Source organism: Paroedura picta, chromosome 5 (assembly GCF_049243985.1).
Source record: "Paroedura picta isolate Pp20150507F chromosome 5, Ppicta_v3.0, whole genome shotgun sequence".
NCBI classification, from domain to species: domain Eukaryota; kingdom Metazoa; phylum Chordata; class Lepidosauria; order Squamata; family Gekkonidae; genus Paroedura; species Paroedura picta.
In genome coordinates this window covers 69460305-69488092 of record NC_135373.1, presented here as the reverse complement: position 1 = coordinate 69488092, position 27788 = coordinate 69460305, and the positions used below count along the sequence as shown (strand labels likewise).

Here is a 27788-nt window from a genome sequence, read left to right as displayed (position 1 = left end):
CGGGGGCACGGATAGGGATGTGGCTTCCATCGACGGCCGCAAAACAATGCGGGAATCCAAGCCTGGCAAACCCGTCCATACTCTGGAATAAGGGAAAGAAAAGAATATAAGCCATGGCATGTCAGCGTGGGGTGTATCGCGTCTTCGTTGCTGACCTGTCAAACAAGAAAAAAAATTTAAAGGGCAAAGGGGATAGAATGACACTCACCGCTCCAAGCCGGTCTCCGAGGCACACTACTTTGCTGAACAATTCCGCCTCCATGGCGAGGCAGAACTCCTTAAGGATATCGCCAACCGTAGTGACTCCGAGTCCGAATTGCTGGGCTACTGTCCGGAAGTACTGAGGGGTGGCCAAGTACCACAATGCGACCGCCACCCTTTTTTCCACTGGCACGGGGTGCCGCATGCCAGTGACTTGCCTCTCCATGCGTCCACGTAGAGCCTCCACGAGTTCAAAAAATGTCCCCCTAGACATTCTAAAGTTGGCAATCCAGTGGTCATCATCCCAGCGAGCCCACACAAAATTTTCCCACCAGTCAGAGGATCTTTCGTCCACCCAGAACCGGGGGGGGAACCGGACCTCTGCCAGAGCTTGCCAGTACCTCTTTGCCGCCATGGTTGCCCGTTGAGAACGTCTTGTACTGCTGGTCATCGCTCTGGCAATACGTTCTCGGTATTCCTCTGAAGCAGCCCTCCTATGCTGCACAGTGGTGCGGATACGCTGGACCACCGCAAGCATCTGAGCCAACAATTGAAAAATAATCCTCTCCATTGCAACGTTAACCTGTGCTGCGGGCAGTAGGCTACGCAAACAAAGAGAGGCCGACCGCGTGTCTGCCCAGGTGCATATAAGCAGGTAACCTGTGGGCGTGTACTGTGGGCGGGGATTAACCTATCAAACATATCAATGCATCAACCTCTGGTTCATAGAAAACAATAGAAAACACGTTCCAAGGGCGCCAATGATTTGACGATAACGCGTTGCTACGGGTTTTCCTGGTTTTTTTTTTTTTAAAAAGGGAACCCTGACAAGTCCGGCTTTAGGGTCGAGGTCAAAGGTGTGCCCGCAGTTTGATTGACGGGCACGGGAGGCCAGAAGCGCTAAAAAGGGACCTCCTTTGTAGCGAAAAGATGGAGAACCGGAAGCCTGTGGGTTACGAAAGTGACGAGAAGTGAAAGTGCTAAATTCCGCAAAAACCGCAGCTGTGCGTTACGGGCACAGCTAGTTACATTTCGCTAGTTGAAGTAGCGATTTCGCTAACAGCAACCAAATAGCAACTTTGAGCTCTGTGCGAAATGGCCCTAAGAATTGGAACATGTGCTACTTTCACTGGGGAGAATCTGCCAAAACCATCTGGCCTATCGAAAGTGATCCCTGTCTTAGCAGTAATGTCCATGACTCTAGCTGGGCACTATGTTGCCATTTTACAGATCTCAGATAACTCACTGCTGCTTGCTGAAGCAAAGATACTCAATATGATTGCAAGCCCCTCTAAATAATGGCCTCATTAATTCAGGTCCATACTAGTGTTAGATAGGGATGAGACATTCCATTTGGATAAGCTGAAAAGTCCCTGAATAAGTACTTTTCAAAAGTATCCAAGCCAAATTGCCCTTACCTATACGTTAAACTAGCTGAATCAATCCTAGCAATCAATGAGGTAATAGCCATCAAAGTCAGATCACCCTCATATCCACTTTAAACTTGACAAATCAGCAGTATCCAAATCACAATTCCTCCCTTTTCAGATTGCAAATTGCAAACCTCACATGACTTACTCATGGGTACACATTCCCAGAGCAGAGGCTTTTCCGGGCTGCCCTGGGTCCCAGAGGGCTGGCAGGGGGCTGTTTCTGGGACTCCCATAGCCACCCCCCCTCCAGAAGGCACACAGGAACTGTGCCAGGAGGCAACTCGCTCCCCCACCAGTCCACCTAGTTGAAAGAGACCTCCTAGTTGAAAGGACACTCCTCCATTCCTTAATATTATAGGCACAGTTTAGTAACTCTGAAGAAAGTCTTATAAATGTACTCAAGTAAGTGAAGTTAAAGCATTCATTTAAATCAGACATTAATACATATACATATATCATACAGTAGTAAATGCTAACAAGCTTTCCATCTAAATTTCTCTCTGGTCTTATTTCTAGAATAGTGGAGAAGTTTTAGCAACATACCATAACTACATTCTCAATTTCTTGGGCTGGTTCTGTTTTGCATATACACTTTACAAAAACTATCAATTCATATTTTTTGAGAAACATGACTTATGTCCTTCAGTGCAGATTTGCACTGAATAAATCACTGGGCAAAAAGGAATCTTGACCAATGTGGCTGTACAACTGTGTAATGATTCTTCTTTCTTATGGTTGTTTAATTGATGTGCATACAGTCTGGTGTGCAATGGTAGCTTGGAAAGGAGAAATAAATGAAGACTGAATACTATGATAAACTATGCGCCAATAAAAAATAGTTTGAGAAATTTTCCAAATTAAACTAGAAGGCAAGCAAGTAGAACAAATCAACAAAAGCAGAACCAAATAGAATGGAATGGGCAAATGCTATTTAGGTCCAATGGGAATGTCACCCAGGAAATTCTTGTGTATGCAATTTTAGCAGTAAGTCCTAAAGACAAGCCTTTGGAAATGATCTCCTGTCATGACTCTGCAAAAACTTCTTTTGGGCACAGGGTAGGAAATGTCTTCAAGCACCTTTGTTCATTCTGTTAATTGAATCTGACAGGAAGGTCAGCTGGTGGTGCAATAACATTATTTTAAAATAAATCCCCCTCATGCCTTGGATGGCTCCATCAGGAAAACATTAGTGAGAATGGAATTAATGTCTCCCAGCTTGCAGGCTTCAGACTGTCTATTTTAATTTCTGTCCATCCTTTGCTAGTTATCTGCAGAAGACTCAATATTCAGCAACACCACATTTTACGTGATCTCTTGGGTCTTGGTGTGTCTTGTTTTTCATTTCCTGATGGACGCTGTCATTTTGATGCATGGAGTCACTTGGTGCCACTGCCAGGATAACGCCTGATCGATACGGCTTAAAAACAAATTGATCACCAAAGAAAATGTATTTAACGGACTTGTTTTTGCTTGTTTAAAAGTTCTTTTCCAAGGACAGGGAAAGAAACCACAAGAGGCACTAGGCCCAACTCCTCCTCCTATTCCCAGCACCCACTCCCCCTCCTGCCCTTTGGGGCATACCTTTCCTCCCACAAGTTATGCTCTGAAGTGCACAGGAATGGGCAGTTCATCATTGGAAACACACTGAGTTTGAAGTTATTTAATGTTACTGTATAAATTTCTATTTGAAGATATTTCCAGTCCCAACATGAAGCGTATAAGATAATGGGGCAGAGCTAACAGGATGATTTACTGCCTTCCTCTAACAGCAGTATTGCTTCCAGTCATAAACAGAGTAACAAAACATAAGAACATTGCAGCACCTTAGTTCATCCTGATCCTCCTCCATTGATATTGGAGGTTTTGTTTTTGATAGCAAAGGTCATGTTAAAATGCTATCATTATTAAATCCATAACTTCCCTTTAGGGGGCCTGTCTAATGATATGGTTATGCAAAGTCAGCAACGAGATCTGTTCATACTTCAAAAATAACTTTTATGTGGTTGGCTAAGCCTGGGCTTCCTCAATGAGACCGGACACCTATAATTATTCATTATACACTGTGTGGGTTGACTTCTCATTATAACTTGAATATTCTTTTATACATCTCATTTCCCAATAAGAACACTCCTCCATTCCTTAATATTATAGGCACAGTTTAGTAACTCTGAAGAAAGTCTTATAAATGTACTCAAGTAAGTGAAGCTAAAGCATTCATTTAAATCAGAGACATTAATACATATACATATATCATACAGTAGTAAATGTTAACAAGTCATTATTTGGTACTGTGATATCCTCCTGGGTCATTTAAGAGGGCTAGAAAGCAGATGCAGTACTTCAAAGTGATGTGCAAAGGATGTCCCACAAGGCTGTTCTGGAGTGTAGGTTTTCCCCGCCACCTTTCACATATCCATATCCAGAACACGGTGGAACTTTGGCCATATTTGCCTTGGGAGACTAACAAAATGAATGTGTTGGAAAGGGTAGTCTGGATTGACTGCCTCCCTGCCTCAATCTCATTCTTGCTGGAGGAGAGTTTCTTCAACAGAGTGACTATTGACAAGGTTATATTTTGTTCCTCATGTTGCTTAAAACACACAGAAATCACTGAATGCTTGTGTACTAATTTTGACATCATCATTTCTTGAATCTTCATGAAATGGTAGATTTTTACTAGTTTCTGAGGCCTTTCGGTTTGATGTATGAATCCAATACATTTCAATCAAGATAAAACTGAATTATTGATAGCATGAGTGAGCAGTTGATATAAAAACTGTGACTCAAAGCCTTATAGTGCTGGCACTGGGCGCCTTCAGCAAGGTATGGCAAAAAGACCTCTGAGCCAAGCACTTGTTTCTTGTAATGGTATTGGGCTGAAAATCAGGAGACATAACCCACTTTTTAAAATTTATTTATTTACTTATTTATTTACTAGGGGCAAAGCCCGTTGTCTCCAAGAATACAATGGGCGCTAGAGCTTGGCAGTGGGAAGAGGAAGGGGAGGAGTTGTCCAGTCTGTAAGGGCATGGGGTTGAATGTGTGTGTTGTGTGGGAGGTTGTGGTGGCATGGTGGCAAATGAGGCCATGGGTGTGGAGATATGGGTGTCAAGAACCTGTGGTGTGGAATGTTCGTTGAGTGTGGGAGAGGACTGACCTTGGGAATTGTGGCATAGTGGTTACAGATGAGCTTTCCAGAGCCATGTCCTCAGATATGTGAAGGGAGAATCAGACTGGAGACTCTTCTTAGGGGGAGATTACATGGCAACCATTTCCTCCCAGTTCTGCGTCATTTCCCTTCTTGTGTGAATTAGGCCACATTCACCGAAATGCCCCTCTGCCCTAATACACATGGGGTAGTCACAGTACACAGGTGTCCACCCTGTTCCTTCTTTGCCATTTTTTCACTGTTGGTAAAATGTTATGTGCCCACATGCTTCTTTCATGGTTGCTCAATAGTTGTACCCTATTGCTTACTACCCAAAGGAGTCTCAAAGCGGTTTACAAACACCTTTTCCATTTGTCTCTCCACAATAGTCAACCTGTGAGGTATATGGGGTTGTGAGAGATCTGAGAGAACTGGGAATGGGCTGCAGTGACCCAGCAGGCCTCAGGTGTCTCAAATCATTTTCCAATCGTCTTCCCTTTCTCTCCCCATAGCAGACTCCCCATGAGGGAGGTGGGGTAGCGAGCCTCACAGGGAAGCTGTCAACCCTAAGAGGAAGACTCTCTGTGCACAGCAGTCTTTACCTTAGTAATTTTGATTTTGAAGTCCCACCTCCAAACCTCCAGGAATATTTCCAACCCAGGGGTAGCCAACCTTCATGTGGGGCCTGGTGAGCACCTGGAATTACAGCTCACCTGCAGAGTATAAAGATCAGCTCCCCAGGCAGAAAGGGCTACTATGGACAGGGTTGTGGTAGAGAAGAAGCATTTAAGGCTTCCCACACAGGTTGTTGTTGAATTGAAAGACTTGAGTCCTACTGCACAGGGTTGTTGTGCAGATGAAACAGGAGACAAAAGAGCCAGTTTCTTCTGCAGAATAATGCTGTGCAGTGACCTCAAATCTGCAGAGAGTAGCAAAGAAGAAAGACACATGGCTTGACTGTGTCTAACCTCCGGGCAGAGCAGTATTTTAAGTGAGAAGGGGCTTTTCTGTGGCCTCCCTGTCAGCCAACTGTTTGGCCGAAGGGGAAAGTCCCCCCCCCCTCAAAAGGTGCTCTCTGAAGGAAAATGTCTCCCTCCCCTCAGACAGGGCCTGTCAGAGGCTCCTTCGCAAAAGACCTGAAGGGGGGGAGGGGGAGCACTCTCCAGCCTCCTGCCAGCTCTGTCAGGGTTCTGAGGCAATTTGCAGTTGGACATGACAGTTAGGACAGCCATGGGGCAAAAAGGGTTGGCGCAGCCTCTGTTCTCATCCCCCTTGGCAGCCCTGCTGATCTCCTCTCCCTGTGCTGGTCAGGAGCAGACTGGAAGCCATACTGGGCTGGGCAAATGAAATTGTGGTCTGTCCTGGTGAGGGGCCAATTGGAAGGCACTTTGCGCCTCCCCATTGGCCACTTGGTCCTTGAGTGGTACTTGGAGGTGTGAATCAGGAGCCGCAAAGCGGCTCCTGATTCCCCCCTCCGAGTTTTTATCACGGATAGAGCCCGCCCTAACTCCTCCCCAATAGCCCTTAGGGCTTTATTTAACCGCAGGAGTGGTTAAAGATTATATTTTATGCTGTCCTCCCATAATGCTCAGGGCAGTTTACATAAGACATAGGGGCATCCAATGTGATCATCATAATAATCATAATCATAATCATCAATAAATTTAAGAACCAGTATTGATTGAACAATAATATGACAATTAATAATACAATAGAACTTTTTAAACAGAGCCCATAGGGGGTGAGTTAAGTTCAGGATGTGGTCTCGCTTGGACGCTTCTTGCCCAGCCATAGGACCTCCATCTTTGAAGGGTTGAGCTACAGAGAACTCTGCTTGAGACACTTCATCACCACTGCCAAGCATCTGGCTAAGGATTCAGGGGGAGAATCAGAGTGGTCCTCTATCAGGAGGAAGAGTTGAGTGTCATCTGCATATTGGTGACCCAGACCAAACTTCTGCACCAGCTGAGCAAGAGGGTACATGAAGATGTCAAATAGGAGAGAGGACTCTTCCCTGTGGGACTCTACATGTCAGCTGATGGTGGCTACTCTCCTTCCTATAGCTACCCTTTGTCCATGACCCCGGAGAAAGGAGATAAGCCATTTGAGGGCTGTCCCCCTTATCCCAGCATTGGCAAGGTGGTGAGCTAAGAACTTATGGTCAACTGTGTCAAACACTGCTGAAAGATGTAATAGTATGAGCAGCGCTGACCACCTTTGTCTAGCTAGTGGCAGAGGTTATTCATCAGGGTGACTAGTGCTGTTTCTATCCCATGACTAAGGGTTATTTGATTATGCATTAAAAAGAATACAAGGCAGAAACATGTATTATATGTGTTGGGATTTCCTTCTCTTTCCATACTACTCTTTGTCATTAATTGTCCTGATATCTAAGATAAATAATTTGGCTTGGATATTTTTTCCCCAGAGAGAAGTAAATTGGAAAATATTTTAACAAAATGGCCTTTGATCATGTCTTTATATTATAGAGTACAAATAGGTTTTCTAGATTTACTGTTGACAAAATGGATTTTGTCAAAAACACTGTAATCTCCTAATGTATAGTTAGCAATTTTCCATCTCATTACCCAAACCTTGTATCTTATTATGGTGGAATCCATTTGAAAGAATACCCGATAACAGAATGGAACTGTTCGAAGAACACACTTTTCCCATCTGCCATGCCAAGATCATTCATGGGGCTATCATAAAGCCTTAAAAATATTCTTTTCCAACAATCTTGTTTAAAAATGGAAATTATCAGTTTGGACACAATGGAAATTTGATTAGCAGATATAACTCATCTATTGAAAGAATATGTGCCTCTGTAGGCAAGTTTGTAAGTGTTTCATAGACATTTCCTGTTTCCAGTACAGTAAGACACCCTGATCATTTAGATATAGAGATGACAATGCATTTTACAATGCCAATGTTTCTGTACATTTGTTTTATCCATTCTTCTAGTTTTCTGAATAGATAACTTCTACATCTTTCTGTGTTCCTATTTTTCCATTTTGATGTTGTTGTTTTGAATGTATAAGAAAGTACCTCAAACTTTCAGCAAAAGCAGGGTACAAACCTATTTGAACAGGCTCCTTATATAGTTCTGAGCATCCTAGTACACACTTGATCTTAGTCAAAAGGCCGGGAGCATCCTAGTAGCTGCCAACAGGATTGACAAGATTTTTGGATGACATAGCCATTGTAGTGAATTGTGAGGGAGAAATCTGTACTTGTTGCATTTCTGCCTGTTGCATATTTGGTAAGGGCAAATGTTCTGTCATGAAAAATGAGAGAGCTTGTCAGCCCTGATGGCTACATTCTGGTGAAATAGGCCTCAACCAGAACTATCCATGTGCAATTGTGCCAGTAGCTCACTGCTGCAGAAAGCCTCCCAAAAGATCCATGAAGCCACTAGATCAGTATAATCAGAATGTGAGTTGTGATGGTTTTATCCTGACCAGCATGGGCAGGTAAGATAAACTACATGTCTTGGTGAAAAAAGATACTGCCTCCAGGTGAATCTGGTTCTAACTTCTAGGTTGCACTCTCTCAAATATCCTATGAAACACAAAACCAGAACCTCTAATGACAACTACAGTGTGACATGACTCAAGGGAACTACAAAGGATAAATACTGAACAACAAAAAGATTGTTAAGTGATGAGTAGAGTTGACAATGAACTCCAAAATTCCCTTGATGAACAGGCATTGCCAAGTGTACAGAATCCATCTGGAAAGTGGTCCAGTGGTTTGTCCACCCCAGAGGCCAGCGTATGAAAGCGCTCATCTTGAATCTGAGACAATGTGTTTGCAATGTCATTACTGCTGCCTGCAATGTACTGTGCTGAGAAGGAAATGTTAGCTTCAAAACAGGCTAACCTGCAGGCCAAGTGCTTGACCCACTCTGAGTGTGTTGTCTGCCTACTGATGATCCTAACCACAGCTTAGTTTTTGCACTGAAACAGGACACACCTCTTCAGGAATGTATTCTTCCACAATACAACTACTGCCACAATGGGAAAGAACACCAGGAAATTTAGGTATCTTAAGATGCCAGCATCATCCCAACATAATGGTCAAGGTTTAGAGCACCAGTGACCATCAAAGTACATTCCAAATAGCCAGATGCACTGGAGTGCATTTGAAGGGACCCCTCCAGGTCTAACCAAGTTTACCAGATGAAGATTCAATTGACACCCTCAAGGAAGCTGAGCCAGGCCCCAAGGTTTTCTTTGCTAGTCCTAACAACCCTGATGCGGGTGCAGGCCTGCTGCAAACTGGGCAAGAATTCTTGACCAGGGAAAACCACACAGCAAGTGAAATTAAGGTAACCAAGGAGAATTGAACTTCCTTCAGTGTGCACTTCTGCCTGTCATTAACCTGCATGATAACTGAGATTACAACAGTGAACTTGACCTCTGGAAAGTGAAAGGTATCCTGAATTGAATCCAACAGAATATCCAAGTATGTTAATCTAGATGAATCAGGTGATGGCCCTCTGTATTATCCTGCACCAGTGGTACTCCCATCTCCACTGCTAAGGCTTGAAAGGAGGCTTAGAACTCATGCCATGGTAGTGGCCAAACCAACAAATAGAAAGTCATCCAATTAGTTGGTGATCTGTGAGAATTCTGTGTGCATTGAAGGTCTTGAAAGTGATGCAAGCCACTGAGCAGCCCATTGGCATAGCTTTGTTTACATAGCATCCCCCATTAAACTTGAACCCCAAGAAACAAAAGTCATTAGTGGGGAATGGCAATAAATGAAATGCTGTCTGGATGTCACATTTTGCCATAAAGGCACCTGTCCTACATGACTGCACAATCTGCACAGTTAAGTTGAAAGAGGTATATCTCGATGAACATAATCCTGGAGAAATGAAATAATTCACTGAGGACCCCTTGGAGTAAGACACGTTATAAATTAGGCAGAACTTGCCTGGGGCTTTCTTCGGTACCACACCCAATAGTGAAACCATAAGAAACCTGGCTGCACTCTCCTTATTCACCACTACAATAGCGAGTCTCCGGTAGACTGAAAATTAGCACAGTCCCATATACACATTTACATGTGCTGGGCTGCAATCATTTTGATTCTCAGTATACAGCAGAGCTAAGTAGCATATATGGAAGAGCATTAGTGTCAGTACAGGACCATGCACATTTAGGAATTTATGTAAGGAGGAATATGCTACGAATAACCACAATCTAAGTATGCACTGTTCATGAATACTTACAGCCATTTTTTTAAAAAGTGGGCATGTCAGAATTAAAAGGGAATTGTTATGACAAATGAATGAAAGACTCAGACACAGTTACTTCTCTAGATAGAAGTCTTCTGTAAATATATATGTCAGTGATTTTAAGTGCATTTTCTCTTACAAATACAGGTAATGTGCTGTATTAAGGGTAATGGCCTGAACAACAGCAAATTATTAGATTCTTACAGTACAACAGGTAACTAGAAGAGATTTTTCTCTCTTTTTAGGTCCTGACCCTCTGACTGCTGTTATTTAAAATTTATTATTGTTGTTTCTTTTAAATGGGGAAGAAGTTAGGGGAAGAAATGCATTCTGAGTAACAGATCTGGATCCCCAGCATATATTTTTTCCTCCTTTGTATCCACAAAACTTCCAAAAACAAGGATTTGTGACGAAACTCTTGAAGGACCTTTAGCTATATAGCACTACTGCAAAAATGCTGCTCTATATGTGGATGCACAAACATGCCTTAAAATAAATGTAGCCAAGCAGAATAAAATACATTTTCTGAGAGTAATAGCTGAGCTGAGCTATTTAATGTAAAAGTCACTTTGATTAAGGTATTGGACCATCCGTTGCCTGAAGAAAAATGCACAGGCAGTATATTTATATTTCTTGGGTATCTATGGGCTTCTTTGAAGCATTGTAAGGTAGAAACACTATTGATTCTGCAATAAATAACACACATTAAGACAAAAAAAGAATAAATGTTATTAATGTATGCTTTCGCATCCTTTCTGATCTGCATTTAAATCTTGCTGAACAGAAATCTTTGGAGTATTCCTGAAGGTGCCTGCTTAACAAAATGCTTAAATGTACGTCTAAAAAAAGGATTTGAACCTTAAACTCAAAGCAGGCATTCAAGAACTAAGCCTTAAACTGAAAGGGTGAATATTATAGAACACAGGTAGATATAAACATTAACCCCCTTGAAAACCTATTCTATGTATGCAATTAGAATGATCCAGCAGGGATCCAATAGAATGATCCAGCAGGGATTTTTCTGCTAAACTATTAATATAATAACTACATTCTACAAAACTGTTTGGCGGCAAATTCTGTGGCTACACAAAAAATATGTCAGCAGGTTGTGCCATGATTGTGTGCCTGGTGGAGCAGAAGAGGACGAAACAGGATGTCATCTTCTCCACACCAACCCTGCATGAGGAAGAGGGTCTCGGCACCAGCTCCAACAACTGGCTGACTCTCTTGCAAATAGTGAGTGTCCTCAAGCCCTTCCAGGACATCACCAATGTGTTCTGTGTCCACATGGTGAGCCTGGGGCAAGTCATCCCCCCTGATTTGAGGACTGGACTTGGTGCTGGCCTCTACACTGGAGCCAGACCCCGAGATGATGCCTGTGATCCCATAGGTCAGAGCTTTGGCAGTGTTCAGAGGGAACAGCAGGTGGAAGAGGCTGGAGGAGAGAAGACCATCAGATCTGCACATCTGCTTCAAAGAGCCTAGGAAGTAAGGCATGACAAGTGGGGCTGTCAGGCATGAAATGGCAGGGGATTTGGCCGAAGTGGTGGTGATGGAGTGAGTCCCCTGAGTCCACCTCCGTTGATTTGCCTCCACTAGTCATGCAAGGCTGCCATCTGACCTGATTTCTCTTGCATGGCTATGAGTTTTTTCTCCTCCATTTTCCCATCAGTGTCCAGAGCAAATGGGCATTCCCCCATCTGGCAGGCATTCTCAATCTCTATGACTCCTCCCTGGACTCTACAAGGGTAGATGAATTGGCCTTCCTTGGAAAACACTAATTTCCACTGATCTGGTGGGTCTGGAGTGCCCACCAAACTGTCATGGGGTTACTTTAGGAAGCTCCTGTCTAGCGATGGGCATGAACTGGCTCGCTCCTGAACCTCCTGAATCTGTTCAATCTAATAGCACCTTTAAAACCAACAACAATTTATTCAAGGCATGAGCTTTCATGTGTCTGAGGAAATGTGCAGGCACTTGAATAAATCTTCGTTGGTCTTAAAGGTGCTATTGGACTCAAATTTTGTTGTGCTCCTGAATCTGTGCCAAATTTCCCAGAAAGCACTTTTCTGGGAGCATCTTTTTGGGCGGGTAACTGGACCCCGTAAATTGAATACTCACCAAACTTGGAGGGGAGATAGAGATGAGTCAACCAGAGATCCTCTGAGTGTTTGGGATATCTAGCATGCCTGGGTGGCATTTTACTACATCACATACCTCACAAACTGAACCACTTTGTCATAGAGTTCTGTGCTTTGGCTACCGAAGCAGCCTTTCCAGCCTGAAGCAGCCAGTGCCGCAGCGTGGGGGGAGGGGTGCCAACAGGTGAGCTGGCACTGGCGCTGCCCCTCCCCCTGCACCACGGCACTGGCTGTTTCAGGCTAGTATCAAACAGTTTGTGATGGTCTGTGGTTTATAAACCATGCATACCATGAGTCACAAACAGTTATGAACCGCATTTTCCCAGCTTCCATAGCATAATGGCAATTTGAAACTGGGTCATCCACATCATAGTCCAACCACAATGCCCCTTTGGCTCTATACAAGTAACTGTGAGTTTTCCTTGGGCATATGAAGGCCTTCTGCAACCCAGGGCTGAAACTGCACTTTGTTTATTCTGTTGTGGATTCTGCTGAATCCAGACCGATTTGAACTTGGGTCTTCCTCTTCCCTCTTCCCTCCCCATTGAAACAGATAAGTGTTCGGCACATGGTTAGGGGAGTTCAAAAGAGGAGTGGGGAGCCAAGCACAGTCGGAGCCTCATTCTTTCTTTTCTTGAACGGCGGCGGGAGGGGGGGGAGGATTGGAGACAGCAGAGGAGAGAGAGAAAAACCAAGAGGCAAATCTTTGCAGAGATAAGTTAAGGCTTCTGGAGCTTTTGCAGAGAGAAATTAGGGCTTCCCATTTAAGGCAAGCTTGTCACCTAGACAGCCTTAGCCAATCAGGGCTTCTCTACCACAGAGCTCTTCAGCAAATTCGAAGCAGGCAGAGCTCTGCATGCTTTCTCATGCTTTCTCAATCCAATTATTCAAATATTGAAGGTTATATCGACATTAGGATATTACAGGATAAAGGCAGGGTCACTCCGGATCAATCATGCTTGTTGCAGGGGGGAAATTTAAATTGGACAAAATCAAAATGGAAATCGCATTCAGTGGAGATGGCAAGGACTGAATCGACCTGGGATTGGAATAAAAGCTCTGTGCAATTTACACCCAGGAATAAATATTATTTATTTATTTGATGTATAGCCCGCCACAGCCAGCCAAGCTGGTTCGTGGCAGATTACATAACTAACACCCCACAATAAAACCCCAGTAAAATAATTACCCTACCCTGGTGGTTCCTTGGGAGGTGGTGGGTTCTACTTCTTTGTAAGTTTTTAAGTAGATGCTAGATAGTCATCTGACAGAAATTCTGATTTTATGAACTTAGGCAGATTGTGAGTAGTTGGACAGAAAGGGATGTGTCAGTGTTTGTCATTTGTGGCCCTTTTGTATATACCCAGGGAATTGCTAATCACCACTATGGCCACTATGCACGGGGGGGGGGGGGGAATAGCGCGTATTCGGGGTGGAATGGTGGCGACTAAAATCACCTCAGGTGATAGACAGTAACAGATGGCAATTGCGGAGTAGCAGTTGTTGTAGTCAGTCCAGTGGGGCAGGGCCTAGGTCTAATTGCTGTGCCCTCACCCAAAGATATTCCAGAAGAGCTCTGTCTTGCAGGCCCTATGGAACTGAGAAAGCTCCGACAGAGCCCTTGGCTCACCAGGGAGCTCATTGTACCAAGTGGAGGCCAGGACCAAAAAGGGGCCACCAATAAGTTTTCACCCATAGAGCAAAGAGCTCTGCATGGGGCATAGGAGGGTAGGTAATCCCGCAGATATGTGGGGCCCAGGCTGCAGATGGCCTTGAAGGTCAATACCAAAACCCTGAACCTGATCTGGGCTGCAACTGGCAAACAATGCAGCTATCTCAGCACTGGCTGGATATGGGCGCTCCAAGGTGTCCCAGTTAGGGGTGCTAGCAGCTGCATTTTGTACCAGCTGCAATTTCCAAGTCAGGGACAAGAGCAGCATAGAACAAGTTACAGAAGTCAATCCTGGAGGTGATCATTTTGTGGATCACTGTGGCCAAGTGATCAGGGGACAGATAGGGCACTAGTACTTGTCTGAGGAAGAAAGAAAAATGCTTGGCGGGCTACCCTTGTGACCTGGGTCTCCATTGATAGGGAGGCATCCAGAATCACACCTAAGTTGCTGGTCTTGGGTGAGATGTTGAGTTTCATCCCAGCCAGGGTGGGCAGTCGCGCTTCCTGATCCATCTGGTGAATGTATCCGGGGAGGGGGGGGGGAAATCTGGGCGATCATCCATCATGAGATAGAGCTGGGTGTTATCCACATACTGGTGACCACCCAGCCCAAAACTCCGAACCAGCTGGGTCAGAGAGCACATGGAACTACATTTTGTTGCAATGGAACTACATTTTCAAGGTTTTTTTCTGAGCATTTCCCTGTATTTATTTTATGCCTTGCAAATCGTTATTGGTAAGCATTATATTTCCACATTTCAGTAGGCAACAGGATAAAGTATCCTGCCCTCTTGCTGAGTAAATCTTAAGTAAAGAGTTAGCAATAAATTATTATATTTGGTCAGGCACATGCAAAGGTGGCACTTTCACAATCATTTAGATCATTCAGCAGTTTTTCTTTTGTGGATGAGAGAATTTTGCAAGAAAAAGAGCTTGATCTATGAAATGATGACTCCCTTGGTGATATGCTCTCATGATTCCTGTCTCCCACAGGGAAGGAAAAAATATAGTCTCGTGGTTTTTTTCTAAAAAAGTGATTGTTGTTTGTTCTTAAAGAATGTATACTTTTTTTGTTCTCAACCTCAGAGCCTGAATCTTGTTTGGGAAATAAAGAATAGGTTGCTATTTCTACAGGTTTCTTGCTTGCCTCAGCAACTTGATCCAGAATTGCATTATCAGAGGTCACTGAAAATACTATTCCTGACAATGCATATTACAACTGAGACTTATCAGTGGAACAGTCATGATTTTTGTTAACATTACTCACAATCAGGAAGTGTCGGGTGTACTCAAGTCTATCCCCCTCTTAGAATCCTGTCAGCTCACTTACCTCCCACAACTTGCTGGAAAATTTACTGGCTTGATTAGATCAGCAGGCTTTAGCAGCCTGAGGACTACTTGGAAGCAAGTCTCATTTTATTCAATGTCTTTTACTCACAGGTAAGTGTTCTTAAAACTGCAGCCTAAAATTCTGGCTTTATCTAATGTACCTTGCACATTTATAGCTCATCTTTCCTTGTCCATGGCAGTTAGTATGCAGATTGTTGTCAGTTCCTGCTGAAGGTGCATAAGAAGCACAATTTTAATTTTATTTGACTGATTCTAATATAAGGCAGTGATGTGACTGAATGGACTCATTGGACTCAAGCAGGAGTATATGTTAATGATAGCACTGGTCCATATTAGTCCTTCCTTTGGTCCCTGTATACTAGTGCAACCTCATCTCCTCCACTCTGCCAAGTCATAACCTCTGGTGAAGTGGGGATTTCAAACACTTAATGCCCCACTTTATCTCCTCAATGACCGTTTACGCACTGGGGACTTCATGATATTATAACATGTATTGTGTATAGCCAAAGGCTATTACAAAACATAATTATTGCATACATAAAATTATTGCGTACATAAAATTGTAGACGAGGGCTACTGAGTTACAATTAAAAAAAAACACAGTGTATCAAGGTGGGGACACCTGTAAAAAAGCTTTGACTTGGATCTTCCTGGAGGCCAGAGCGAAAAGTGCAACCCTATATGAATATAGGGGTCGACATCTGATAACAAATAGGTGACTTTATCAAAATCAGAAGTGGGGTGTGAGTTTGGTAGTAACTTGGCAAGGAATTTGCCCCTGGGTTCGTAATACAGGGGACAAGCCAAAACATAGTGGGGCAGGTCCTCCACAGATGAATTTCCACATATACACAGGTGTTGGACTGTGGGTATTTGGAAATATAGTCGAAATGATGCTGATGGCATAATTTCAAATCGCAAAGGGCCATTCTAAGATTGCATGTTGTTATGTTTACTAAATATGATGCTCTAGAGTGGTCTTTTAAAAATTGTTTTATACCATGGGGCTAATTGTGATAGCAGAATTGAAGAGTGATCAATCAATGAATCAGCTTTGAGCACCCAGTCACATACATCAGAGATATTGGCTGATGTATACAGTAAGTTGTCTGGTATGGTATAAATATTGAAAAGCAGAGGGGCTAATACACACCCCTGCTTTACCCCTTTCCTTACTGCAATTTCTTTAGTTAGAGAGCCTGAAGCACCTACCCTAATTATTGTGTGGGTGCCTGAGTGCAGTTCATGCATCAGAAACAGTAGGCGTTTATCGATGTTAGTTTCCCTCAACTTTAACCAGAGTCTGTCTCTGTCGATGGAGACAAAGCTGTGGCTAAATCAATGAAAGCTGCGTATAGAGCTCTCGTAGGGCCTTCCATGCTGGAATAAGCTAAATAATGGAGGGTTTGACAGTGGTCCATGGTAGAATGGCCTCTTCAGGTTCCACCTAGTGGCTCTGGCCAGAACAGCATTTGGACCTGCTCCTTTCTTATTGCTATCAATACTGACTTGCTGTGGATGGAAAGGTGATTTTTGAGATCTTCACCAAGAGAGGCTTGAGATTAAGTTAGGTCAGCTAAGTAGAGAGGATCGGCCGGAGGACAGAGAGAACTCCTGAGATAGGCGGGATCTCGCCCTGCTATCGGACCCCTCTCGCTAGCTGCTAGAATTGGTGGATGGGGGGAGGTGGGGTTGGGCGGGTGATAGTGTAAGTGGGCTGGGCGGGCTAGGGTGGGATGTAGTTGTAGGGAGAAGGACCTAGCTTAGGTGTATTAATGCCCTATCTTGGGGGTAGGTGGGAGGAATTATGGAGGGGGAGTTCTGGTTAGGGGGGGGAGCATATAGATGGGCCGGGATCCCGATGATCACGGGCCAGGGGCACTATGGCTGGGGGAGGAGGTTGGAGAAGAGAAGGGTTGGGAGCACTGGTGTCTTGTATAGGGCCCGGCCATGGAAACATGACCAGCGCTCTGGGTGTGCTCGATTCCCTTCTAACCTCCGTCCCATCCCCAGGGATGTGAGGGTGGAGGCTAAGGGGAAAGTGGGTCCGACATTGGTCTTGTGCAATGCAAGGTTGATCAAGAACAAGGCTGCGACTCTGCAACACTTCTTTGCGGAGTCAAAGGCTGACCTTGCGTGCATAACGGAGACCTGGCTGAGAGATAGAGAGGAGGTGGCCTTGAGAGAACTGGCCCCAGCAGGTTACTTCATTCTTCAACAATCCCGGACCCACAAGAGAGGAGAGGGAGTGGTAATCTTGGTCCGGGAGGCTCTCTCCTACAGGGATCTCCCGGGGCCAGAAATCGGTGGGGTGGAGTGTGTCGGTATTGAGTTGGGCTCGGTTGAGAGCTTGGCTATCTGGCTGGTATATCGCCTGCCCAACGTCCCGCCAGATGTCCTGCCCCGCCTGCTGGAGGCGGCCGCCGTCTGGACATTGCAGTTCCCCAGGCTTCTAATCCTGGGTGACTTCAATGTCCACACGGACGCACCCTCTTCAGGACTTGGCGGGGACCTGGTGTCATCCATGGTGACACTGGGGCTCTCGCAATTTGTTGCTGGGCCCACCCATCACGCCGGCCACATGCTCTACTTGATTTTTGGCGCCGGGATAGAGGTGGATCTGGATACAGCTTTGTCTGTGCCGTGGTTAGACCACTATTCCCTGCAGGCCCGGCTTGAGATACCACCCCCTCCCCAGTTGGGCGGCGGGCGCATTTTTGCCCATCCGCAGAGACTCATAGATCCGCTCGGTTTCCAGAATGCTCTGTGGGACCTGATACCTCCTGGCGACTCACTTGCAGCCGTGGTAGGGGACTGGCAGTCCTGCCTGACGGCCGCCATACATAAAATTGCCCCTAAACATCCTCCCTGCCCTCGACTCAAATAGGCCCCCTGGTACACGGGGGTGCTCCGGGAGAAGAAAAGGGAAGTGAGACGACTGGAGCAAGTGTGGCGGAAGACTCGTGACGAGGCTACAAGAACATCTTATTGCACGCTTATGAGGGCGTATGAGATGGTGGTGAAAGTGGCTAAATGTGAGTTTTTTGTCACGGAAATCGTGTCCGCAAGCTCTCGCCCGGCCCAATTATTCATGGTAGTTAGATCACTCACTGCCCTTGAGGGGCGCCAAAATACTAGACAATTGGAAATCGGCTGCGAGGCATTTGCGAGCTATTTTGTGGATAAAGTCTTGTCACTCTGCCGCAACCTTCCCACCACAATTAATACAGTGAATGAACTGGAGACCTGTTGGCTGCCGTTGGTAGTGAGGTATGATAGCTTCAGGCGGCTCTCTTCTTCTGACCACCTGCCCCCTCGACCCCTGTCCTTCTTGGCTCCTCAAGGGAGGTGGCCAGAAGACAGGAGGCCAGCTCAGAGACATCATCAACCTCCCTGAGTACGGGAGAGTTTCCTGAGCGACTCAAGGGGACGGTGGTCCGCCCTCTCCTGAAGAAACCATTGCTGGACCCGCTGGACCCTGCTAACAACCGCCCAGTGTCGCATTTAGCGTTCCTGGGCAAGGTGGTGGAGAGGGCTGCAGCGGACCAGCTCCTGGCATTCTTGGAGGAAACTTCAGCACTCGATCCATATCAGTCTGGCTTCCGCCCTGGGCACAGGGTGGAGATGGTTTTGGTCACCCTGCAGGATGACTTCCATTGCCAGTTGGATAGAGGTGGGTCAGCCGCATTGGTCCTTTTATACCTATCGGCAGCCTTTGACATTGTGGACCACGAACTGTTGGTCCATCGCCTGGCCGGTATGGGGATACAGGGCACAGCCTTGTTCTGGATACACTCCTTTCTCCAGAACCGGTCCCAGAGGGTTGCTGTGGGGGAAGAGTTCTTGCGGCCCTATAGACTCCCTTGCGGGGTCTCTCAGGGTGTGGTCCTCTCCCCCACATTGTTTAACATCTTTATACACTCTCTGGCCCAGCTGGTACGGAGCTTTGGGCTGGGTTGCCATCAGTATGCTGATGACACCCAGCTCTATCTCCTAATGGACGGCCACCCGGACTCCCCCCCGGAACCATTTGCCAGATGTTTGGAAGCAGTGTCTGAATGGTTCAAGCAGAGTTGCCTGAAACTCAACCCGTCCAAGACGGAGGTCCTGTGGCTGGGGGGAAGGGGGCGGGAACAGGCAGCTTGTCTACCCACCCTAGCAGGGGTGCAACTTACCATCGTGCCTCAAGCTAGGCATTTGGGTGTGACCATTGATGCCTCCCTGACTATGGAGGCTCAGGTCAAGAGAGTAGCAGGCCAGACATTTTTCTATCTTCGCCAGGCCCGGCTACTAGCGCCCTACCTATCCCCTGACCAATTGGCCACAGTGATCCATGCGACAGTCACCTCCAGAATAGATTTCTGTAACTCGCTCTGACCTGGAAACTACAGCTGGTGCAAAATGCAGCTGCCAGGGTCCTCACTGGAACATCTTGGAGGGCTGCCAATTGCTGCCCGGATCTGGTTCAAGGTTTTGGTTTTAACCTTCAAGGCCATACACGGGTTGGGACCCATATACCTGAGGGACCACCTACCGCTCTATGCCCCCCCACAGGGCCTTATGCTCTGCGGGTGAGAACCTGTTGGTCGTCCCCGGCCTGAAGGAAGTGCGCCTAGCCTCGACCAGGGCCAGGGCCTTTTTGGTCCTGGCCCCTACCTGGTGGAATGAGCTCCTGGGTGATTTTCAGGCCCTGTGAGATTTGTCAGCTTTCCACAGGGCCTGTAAAATGGAGCTCTTCCACCAGGTCTATAGTTGAGGCTGGGGTCAGAGAATCAGGGACATCGCTCCCCCCCTAGGAGTTGGAGTGTACACTACTCCCCTATCCTTTCCTCTTCACCTCTTTGATAATTGGGGGAAGGATGGGATTTTTAGCCGTTATGTTAGTAGATTGATGTTTTAATGGGAATTTTAATGGGGTTAGTTGTTGTGACCCGCCTCAAGCCTGTCGGGAGAGGCGGGAAATAAATCTAAAAATAATAATAATAAATCATAATAATAATAAATCTTGCTTGGTGTGGGTGTAAGATATGGTTGTCAGCAGCCAAATCCTCTAGTTTATTTAGGAGGAATTTTCCATAGAGTTTAGATGCAATATTTAGTAAACTAATGGGGCGGTAGTTTCACTGCCCTAGCTCCCGTGCAGGAGCACAAATCGGGGGCAAATGAAACACACAAGGCCAAATACAGGAAGAGGTGGGGCAACCTGCCACAACTAAAACTGCAGCTTGGCATGAAACCTCCAGTGCATAAACGGTCAATGAGAAACTGGAGTGGCTTCCATTGTTCTCCTCTTCTCCATTTCATCATCCCAGTTAATTAGGCTGAGAACGTGTGCCTGGCCCAAGATCACCCCACAAGCTTTGATGGCAGAATAGGGATTTGATAGAAAAATGTCTAGATTTTTGATCTAACCATGCTGCAATGAAGATGAAGTGCTTTGTTTCTTTGTTTTTTACATTTTATTTTTATGCAGTCAACACATTAAAACATTGTACATCATCTTAATAAACATCAGAGGAGAACACTTGTAGAAGTCAATAGTTCAATCATGACTAAAATGCCAGTATTAGATAAATGTCATGGGGAAAATCTGGCATGAAAAGACAGAAAATGGCATGAAAACCAAGGCTGATCTGTTCAGTTTGCAGAATTGAAAACTAAGAATGAAATATTGGACATGACTTTTATCAACACTAATTTATGTAATTAAAATTATATAAAAGAAACAAAAACAAAAAGATGTTGGAACTGTGGAACTATTTCCATTGAATTCAGATATGCATAGTGGCCTTGTCCTACTATGAAGCAATTTAGGGCAAAGGTTCTAACACTGATCACATGTTATAAAATTCCAAATACTAATAAGTTTCTTTTGCATAGTTTGTTGAGAGATTGCAAACTACTGTAAATAGAGACATGGTTTCAGGTATGTTTTATATGTAAATAGCAATGCTAACAATACTGCTGCTCCTTCCTTTTTTAGTCACCACTCTCCAATGGGTCTTATATTGACCTACAACATTAAAACCAATAAGGAAAAAACCCTTAAATATTAAAACATTAACATGAAAGTATTAAAAGTAAAATACGTGGCTGTCACTATACTGCATTGGTTGCCAGTCTGTTTCCAGATCAAGTTCAAGGTCTTGGTTCTGACCTTTAAGGCTATATGTGGATTGGGTCCTACCTACCTGCGGGACCACTTACCACCTTATGACCCCCCGCAGAGCACTTCGCTCTCCAGGTATGAATTTGCTGATGGTCCCGGGGCCCCGGGAAGTGCACCTAGCCTTGTGCCTTTTTGGTCCTGGCCCCTACCAGGTGGAATGAGCTCCCTGAAGAGCTGCAGGGCCTGCAAGATGGAGCTCTTCTGCCAGGCATTTGGACACGATAAGTACTGGGGCATTCAGACCTCTCCTCCAGTTCTTAATTTTTAGGTATTAGACCTACATAGAACCACTGTTCAAACCTCCCTTTCTTTCTTTTTACACCCCCAGCTGCTCTTTCTCATCGAGTCAACTGCACTGGAAGCTGGGGAGATTTTTTTCTAGTTGTACTGCCATCTGGATGTATTACACTGGGTTTTGTATTTGTTGGGATACTTTATTCTTGTATGGCTGTTTTTATGTATAGATATATATGTGTGTGTTGTGAACCACTGCATGCCAGCTTGCTAGGAGTGGTGGTATATAAATAAATAAATAAATAAATAAATAAATAAATAAATAAATAAATAAATAAATAAATAAATAGCTATCAAAACAGCCTAAACAATAATCCTTCAAAGGCCAATCTAAATAATTCAACTTTGCATGTCCTGTGGAAACTAAACAGGTCCAGCAGAGCACAGGTGCCATTCAAGAGTATATTCAACAGGGTAGGGGACTAAGAAGGCCTTTCCCCTGGTGATAGTCCTGAGACCAGGTACCTGCAAGTGGCTCCTAGATGATGACCAAAGGGAGCATGGCGGGTTGTAATGGGAGAGGCTTACCATCAGCCAGAAATTCATGGGAGCACAAACCAGACAGGATCCTTCAGAATTATGATTATTTGGGATTTCTGGTGGTAAACAGATGAACAACTGGAGTGTAAGATATCTGATATCACAATTGAAGGAAAAATGACAAAAGGATTTGAATCATGAACATTTCAATCCCAGGAGGCAGCAGACTAGGAACGAAGCAACTGGAGAAGATCAAAAAATACAAATAAAGTTAGAGCATCTCCAGGAGAAGGTCATTATCATGCTGGTAATCACTTGAGACCTTAGAGCAGTGCCTGGAAGATTTAAAAAAAAAACACCTGGACATTTGGGGCATTGAGCAAATAACACCAGTTCAGCTCCAGAGGCACTGTTGCTATGAACAGCAAGAATCACGTGATGATATATCTACAATTTCCAAGAATTTTTCTGGTTCTCAAATAGCAGAACACCATCTACCAGTCAAATATCAGACTGTGACAATCCATCATCATCATCATCATCATCATCATCATCATCATCATCATCATCATCATCCTTTTGAAAACTACAGACTGAAGGATGATGTTAATAGATTCAGACTGTGTTTTCTGGCTTAGCCAAAACAACAGCTAGAAAAAGGTCAGCTGGACCTTGAAACTTCCCTGTTCATCTGTGGAGGTTTTCCTCAAACATGGACAGCACAGTTAAACTGCAGTCATAAGGATTATGTAAATGACTCTTCCAATTGTATATGATCTATATTGTGGAGGAGGAAACACACTTAACAGCCTTATTTCAACTTCTATCAGGTACATTAAGTTTTTGATGACAGGTTTCAGACATTATGAATTGCAGCATAACAGCACTTTTGATGGCTGGAAGATGACATTAATTAAAATCTGGTCCTTTCAGAATCCAGTCTCAGAGGTACCATGTGTTTATAGAGGTCATAAATGCAACTATAAACACTCAGCTTTGCAGCCATTATTATTTAGGTACTTGAGTTGCTGAACTTGTCTGATTCCATTTCTGTAAATGCTACAGTTGCAACCTACCTAGACCAATATGTTTTACAAGCTGGAGCAATACATTAAAGCTGTGAAATCTGTCTGTCTCTTTCTCTCCCCCCCCCTCTCTCTATCCATCCACTTAATGTGTGAGTGTGAAATGAGAGAGAGAGAGAGAGAGAGAGAGAGAGAGAACATCCTTCACACAAAAAAGCTAATAAATATAAATTTACTCTTATGAGGACTGCCTTAGCATTTGTGTCTATGATTAATTCAAGCAATGGTCTTTGTTTGACTCTTCATGGAATTGATAACTAAACAAAGATGGCAATTTTAATGGAACCTGAGAGTTTCTTGTAGTCCATAAAACTACCTAGAAATTTTAATGCAAAAATTGGCATGATTTATTGCTGAGATATGAGACACTGTGATGGACTATATGTGGGGACAAAACAGTAATGTAACTTACTAAAAAAATTAACCATTTTAGGGGCATGGCGTAATTATAACAGGTGATGGTGATGCCTATCCTGGGCTGAAAAATGTCTGTCCTATTATTAAACTCAATCTTTTCTGACTTTCTAATCTAGAATTAATTTGTGCGCCATTTCTATTATTTATAATTTTCTGTGTCATCAACTATTTAGCAGATTAACAACACCTCTTTTCTTTGAGAAGTAATTATTATAGGCAAGCTTCTGCATCCATCATCCCCTTTAATGCGGTTATTAATAATTACATCTCATTACATCTGTTGAATCGTAATTTGAGTTTTAATTACTAAATGCTTTTATGAGCTTTGTATTTCCATATATGTACACCAACTGATGATCTTGGTTATTTACAGCACTTTGGAGTTAGAAGGCCAGAATTAATGCAAATTAACAGTACAAAGCAATAATTGTGAAATTGTTTTGAGTAGAGTTAGCACAGTATTGGAATTTAAAAATAATATGAGAGACTGGAGTATGAAGATATGCTTTTGATTAAAAGTTTTAATAATTAATTAGCTGAATGTGACCAGTTTGCATTGCGATTTATGTGGGGATCAGAGGGAGCATTGTCTCCAATAAGAGTTAAATTCTTGTCCTTGAATGTTCTCTGGTTAAAATGTATCTGTGATGTGTGTCCTTTTTAGATGTCTGCAAGAAACTTGGGGCCAAGCTGCATTTTCTCTTTACCAATGTACTTCATCCTTAAACATTTAGCTAAATTTCGCACACACAAAAAATCCCAAAATGATAGTAATCATCTACCAGTCCAAATGGGCTGGCTTAGTGTCCTTTAGCCTTCTAGATATCTGGACCTGCTTTCAGTTTACCTAGAAAACTAACAGACCAATAGTAAGTGTGTTGGCATCTAGTTAGATACACACACATTCAAAGGCAGGCACAAATGGACCAAACATTGCTTTATTCTTGGTTGGTATCGTAAGCCATTTACTAACTGGCCAGTTTCTTGCGTCTTCTGTGTCTGGGTCCTCTGTGAGGCTGGGAATATGCCAGCCTGCTAGTTAATGAAGAGATATCCTAGCATAATGCCCTGTGGACACTCTTCTTCTGACTTAGGAGCCAGAAAAGGGGGGACCAGGGAGGACAGGGGTGATCTGTTGGTATCATAAACTGCCTCAGATCTCCTCCCCCCCCCCCAATTACTGATGTAATGGTATGCTGTGGTAAGTATAAACACTTCCAAGTCAATAGGAGTTAGGAGTTAGGGTTGCTTTGAAGTGAACTGAAATATCATGTTCACCTACTGCAGTCCCACACATGAACTGAACCCCAGACTGGACAACCTTATTTAAAATACATTTCTACTCCATATTAAGGAGAGACTACTTTGATTAGGGAAAATCTTGAAAAAGAGCACACTGCATAAATAACCCAGCATAAGAAAAAACATTTTAACAACCCAGTTGTCCTCTTGCTAAAGCCCCCTGTTGTAGGTTACATCCATGAATGCATATTTATTTATGGCCACTTAGACCAACATCCATGTATTTCTCATGATTCCCAGCGTAGCATTTTTGGTAGTCAAAAGAAACCCTTTCTTCCCTTTTTCACTACTGGAAAAGCTGGCTGGATCTGATTTACTTACAGGTATTTCACCACATCATGCAAACCCCAAAATAGATCAGCCAGCCAGCCATCTAGGGCTGCAAGAGAATTTTCCTCATTTAAGTAAAAAGATGACAGCAGGGCTGGTTTATATATTTAGGACAGGCAGCATGTGCTGCGGGCAACACACTTCCAAGAAGCCCAGATGGTGCCTTCTTCCCAGGGATTAGGGCTGTAGCCCATTTTCGAGAGCCAGTTTAGTGGTTAGGAGTGCGGACTTCTAATCTGGCATGCCGGGTTCGATTCTGCGCTCCCCCACATGCAACCAGCTGGGTGACCTTGGGCTCGCCACGGCACTGATAAAACTGTTCTGACCGGGCAGTGATATCAGGGCTCTCTCAGCCTCACCCACCCCACAGGGTGTCTGTTGTGGGGAGAGGAATGGGAAGGCGACTGTAAGCCGCTTTGAGCCTCCTTCGGGTAGGGAAAAGCGGCATATAAGAACCAACTCTTCTTCTTCTTCTTCTTCTTCTCCCCCCTTCCCTCTTTAAAGACAATTGGAGTGATACCCCTATCCACTGTGGGGGTTCTCCTCTGCCCCTAATCTGGCTGCTCCCACTGCAGATGTAATCTGCTAGGGCCCTGTGAATCCTTAAACTGGCTCTTGTGCCATGGGCCCCACAAATTCTTAAAGCATTCTTGGATGACAGGGATCCTTCCACAAACTGCAAATGTCACACCTCTTGTGCTACATGTACCTACAAGTATATTGGTTCAACAACTTATCTTCACTTGACAGTTACTAGCAGTTACTGATAAGTTTGCACAGTGCAGAAAGGGGACCTGTGACAGACAGGAGGCTGTCTTGAGAGAGCCATCTTGGTGTAGTGGTTAGAGCAGTGGTGTCTAATCTGGAGAAGTGAGTTTGATTCTCCACTCCTCCACATGCAGCCAGCAGGGTGGCCTTGGGCCAGTCACGGTTCTCTCACAGCTCTCTCACAGGACCCTTGAGGATATATTGGGAAATGATGTTGGTGCAATGACATGCTTTGGTGTAGCTCTGTGTACAAGTAGGGAAAGCAGGCTTCACAATGCACAGAAACATGGAGTCATAAAATGCCATTTTCAGTGGCCTATTAGAGGTACAATTGATAGACTGATTTTGACTGATGCTTCAGATGCTTCAAAGAGAATATCAAAACTCATAACTCAGTTTTCAATTTGTAGGGGCTTAGGTTGTTGCAGATGAATCATGAACTGTTGTGTGAATCTGTTTGAGAATGTATGAATTTGCTGGTTGAGATAATAATTCAACAATACGAATCCAGGAGTTCAAGAAACGAGGCTGAGTGTCAGTCCCTTAACATTCATTGAAATCTCAAATTCTTTCGTGACTCAGTGACTCAGAGGAATACAGTTTGCTTCCATAGATCTCCCTCAGTTGTAAGTAAGAGGTCCTTGTGATTGTGGTAGCAGTTGTAAAGCAAACACTCAGTTCAAGTAATGGGGATGTTAAGATGGAATAGAAACAAATGCAGGGCAAGGAGTGACCTTTATCAAGCTCAGCAAGGTAAGTGATAGATGAAGCCCCCCAAATGAATGAGTATATAATGGGAAACCTTATGCAATGGTTCAAATAATATTGATTCTGACCTTTCTATGCCTAAAGTGATGTTGTCTCACCTTCTCTGGCAATCTAGATCTGAAAACTTGACCTTTTCTATCAGTGCTTTAACTTATGCTAGTTTTGGGGTTGGTACTTTTGTAAAATCTATAATTATCTGCTCTTTTAAAATGTGGTGAAGTGAATGTCAGCCAAATGACTGCATAACTTGAATATATTATTGCATTACCTGCAGAAGCTAAAGCTGATGGTAAGGATAAATGTTGTGTCTCAACCAGGCACAGAATGTGCATCTTTGTGCAAGAACATACATGTGCTCTTTTACTTATTGCACCACTCTTGTTCTGAAAACCATGGCATGGCATGCCTCCCACCTCCCCACCACCCTATGATGAAGGTTTAAGCAGATTAGGCAAAGAGCTACATCATGGAATGAGGATATGAACTCATGTTTCCCCCAGTCTAGTCCCTTATATTACATCTGTTATCCCAAACTGTGGCAGCAATTCTAAGAATGCTTTCCTGGAATATGGTTGCCAGATCCCTCCAGTCCACAGGTGGGGGGTGGAAATTTTAGCTGCCAGATCTAAACTGGGAAACACCTAAGATTTGGGGATGGAGCCTGGGAAGGACAGAGACCTCAGTGGAATACACTGCCATAGATTCTACCCTCCACAGCACCCATGTTATACAAGGGAACTGATCTCTGTAGTCTGGAATGAGCTGTAATTCTGGGGGATCCCAGGTCCCCACCTGGAGACTAGCATCCCTACCTGGGGGTAAGCAAGCCCCATTGTTCAGTCTGGACAGTCTAGTTGAGAGGTTGTTCCCAGTTTCTCATTTCATTTCCATTTTCTACAAAAGATTATCAGGCCCACTTCATTCTGTTTTATTATCTTTTTCAATTATTATCCCTTCTTCTATCTCTGTACTAGAAATTGAACTC

At 44.2% G+C, this 27788-nt stretch overlaps 1 long non-coding RNA gene across 1 annotated transcript in view; it reads left to right on the top strand.

Moving 5' to 3' along the window:
• Positions 1 to 15137: 15137 nt before the first annotated feature.
• The window catches only part of LOC143839074 (uncharacterized), a 31826-nt gene continuing 19175 nt past the window's right edge, over positions 15138 to 27788 (top strand). Inside the window, exon 1 of the long non-coding RNA XR_013231585.1 lies at positions 15138 to 15280. This is a non-coding gene — a long non-coding RNA (uncharacterized LOC143839074). The remainder of the gene's footprint in view (positions 15281 to 27788) is intronic.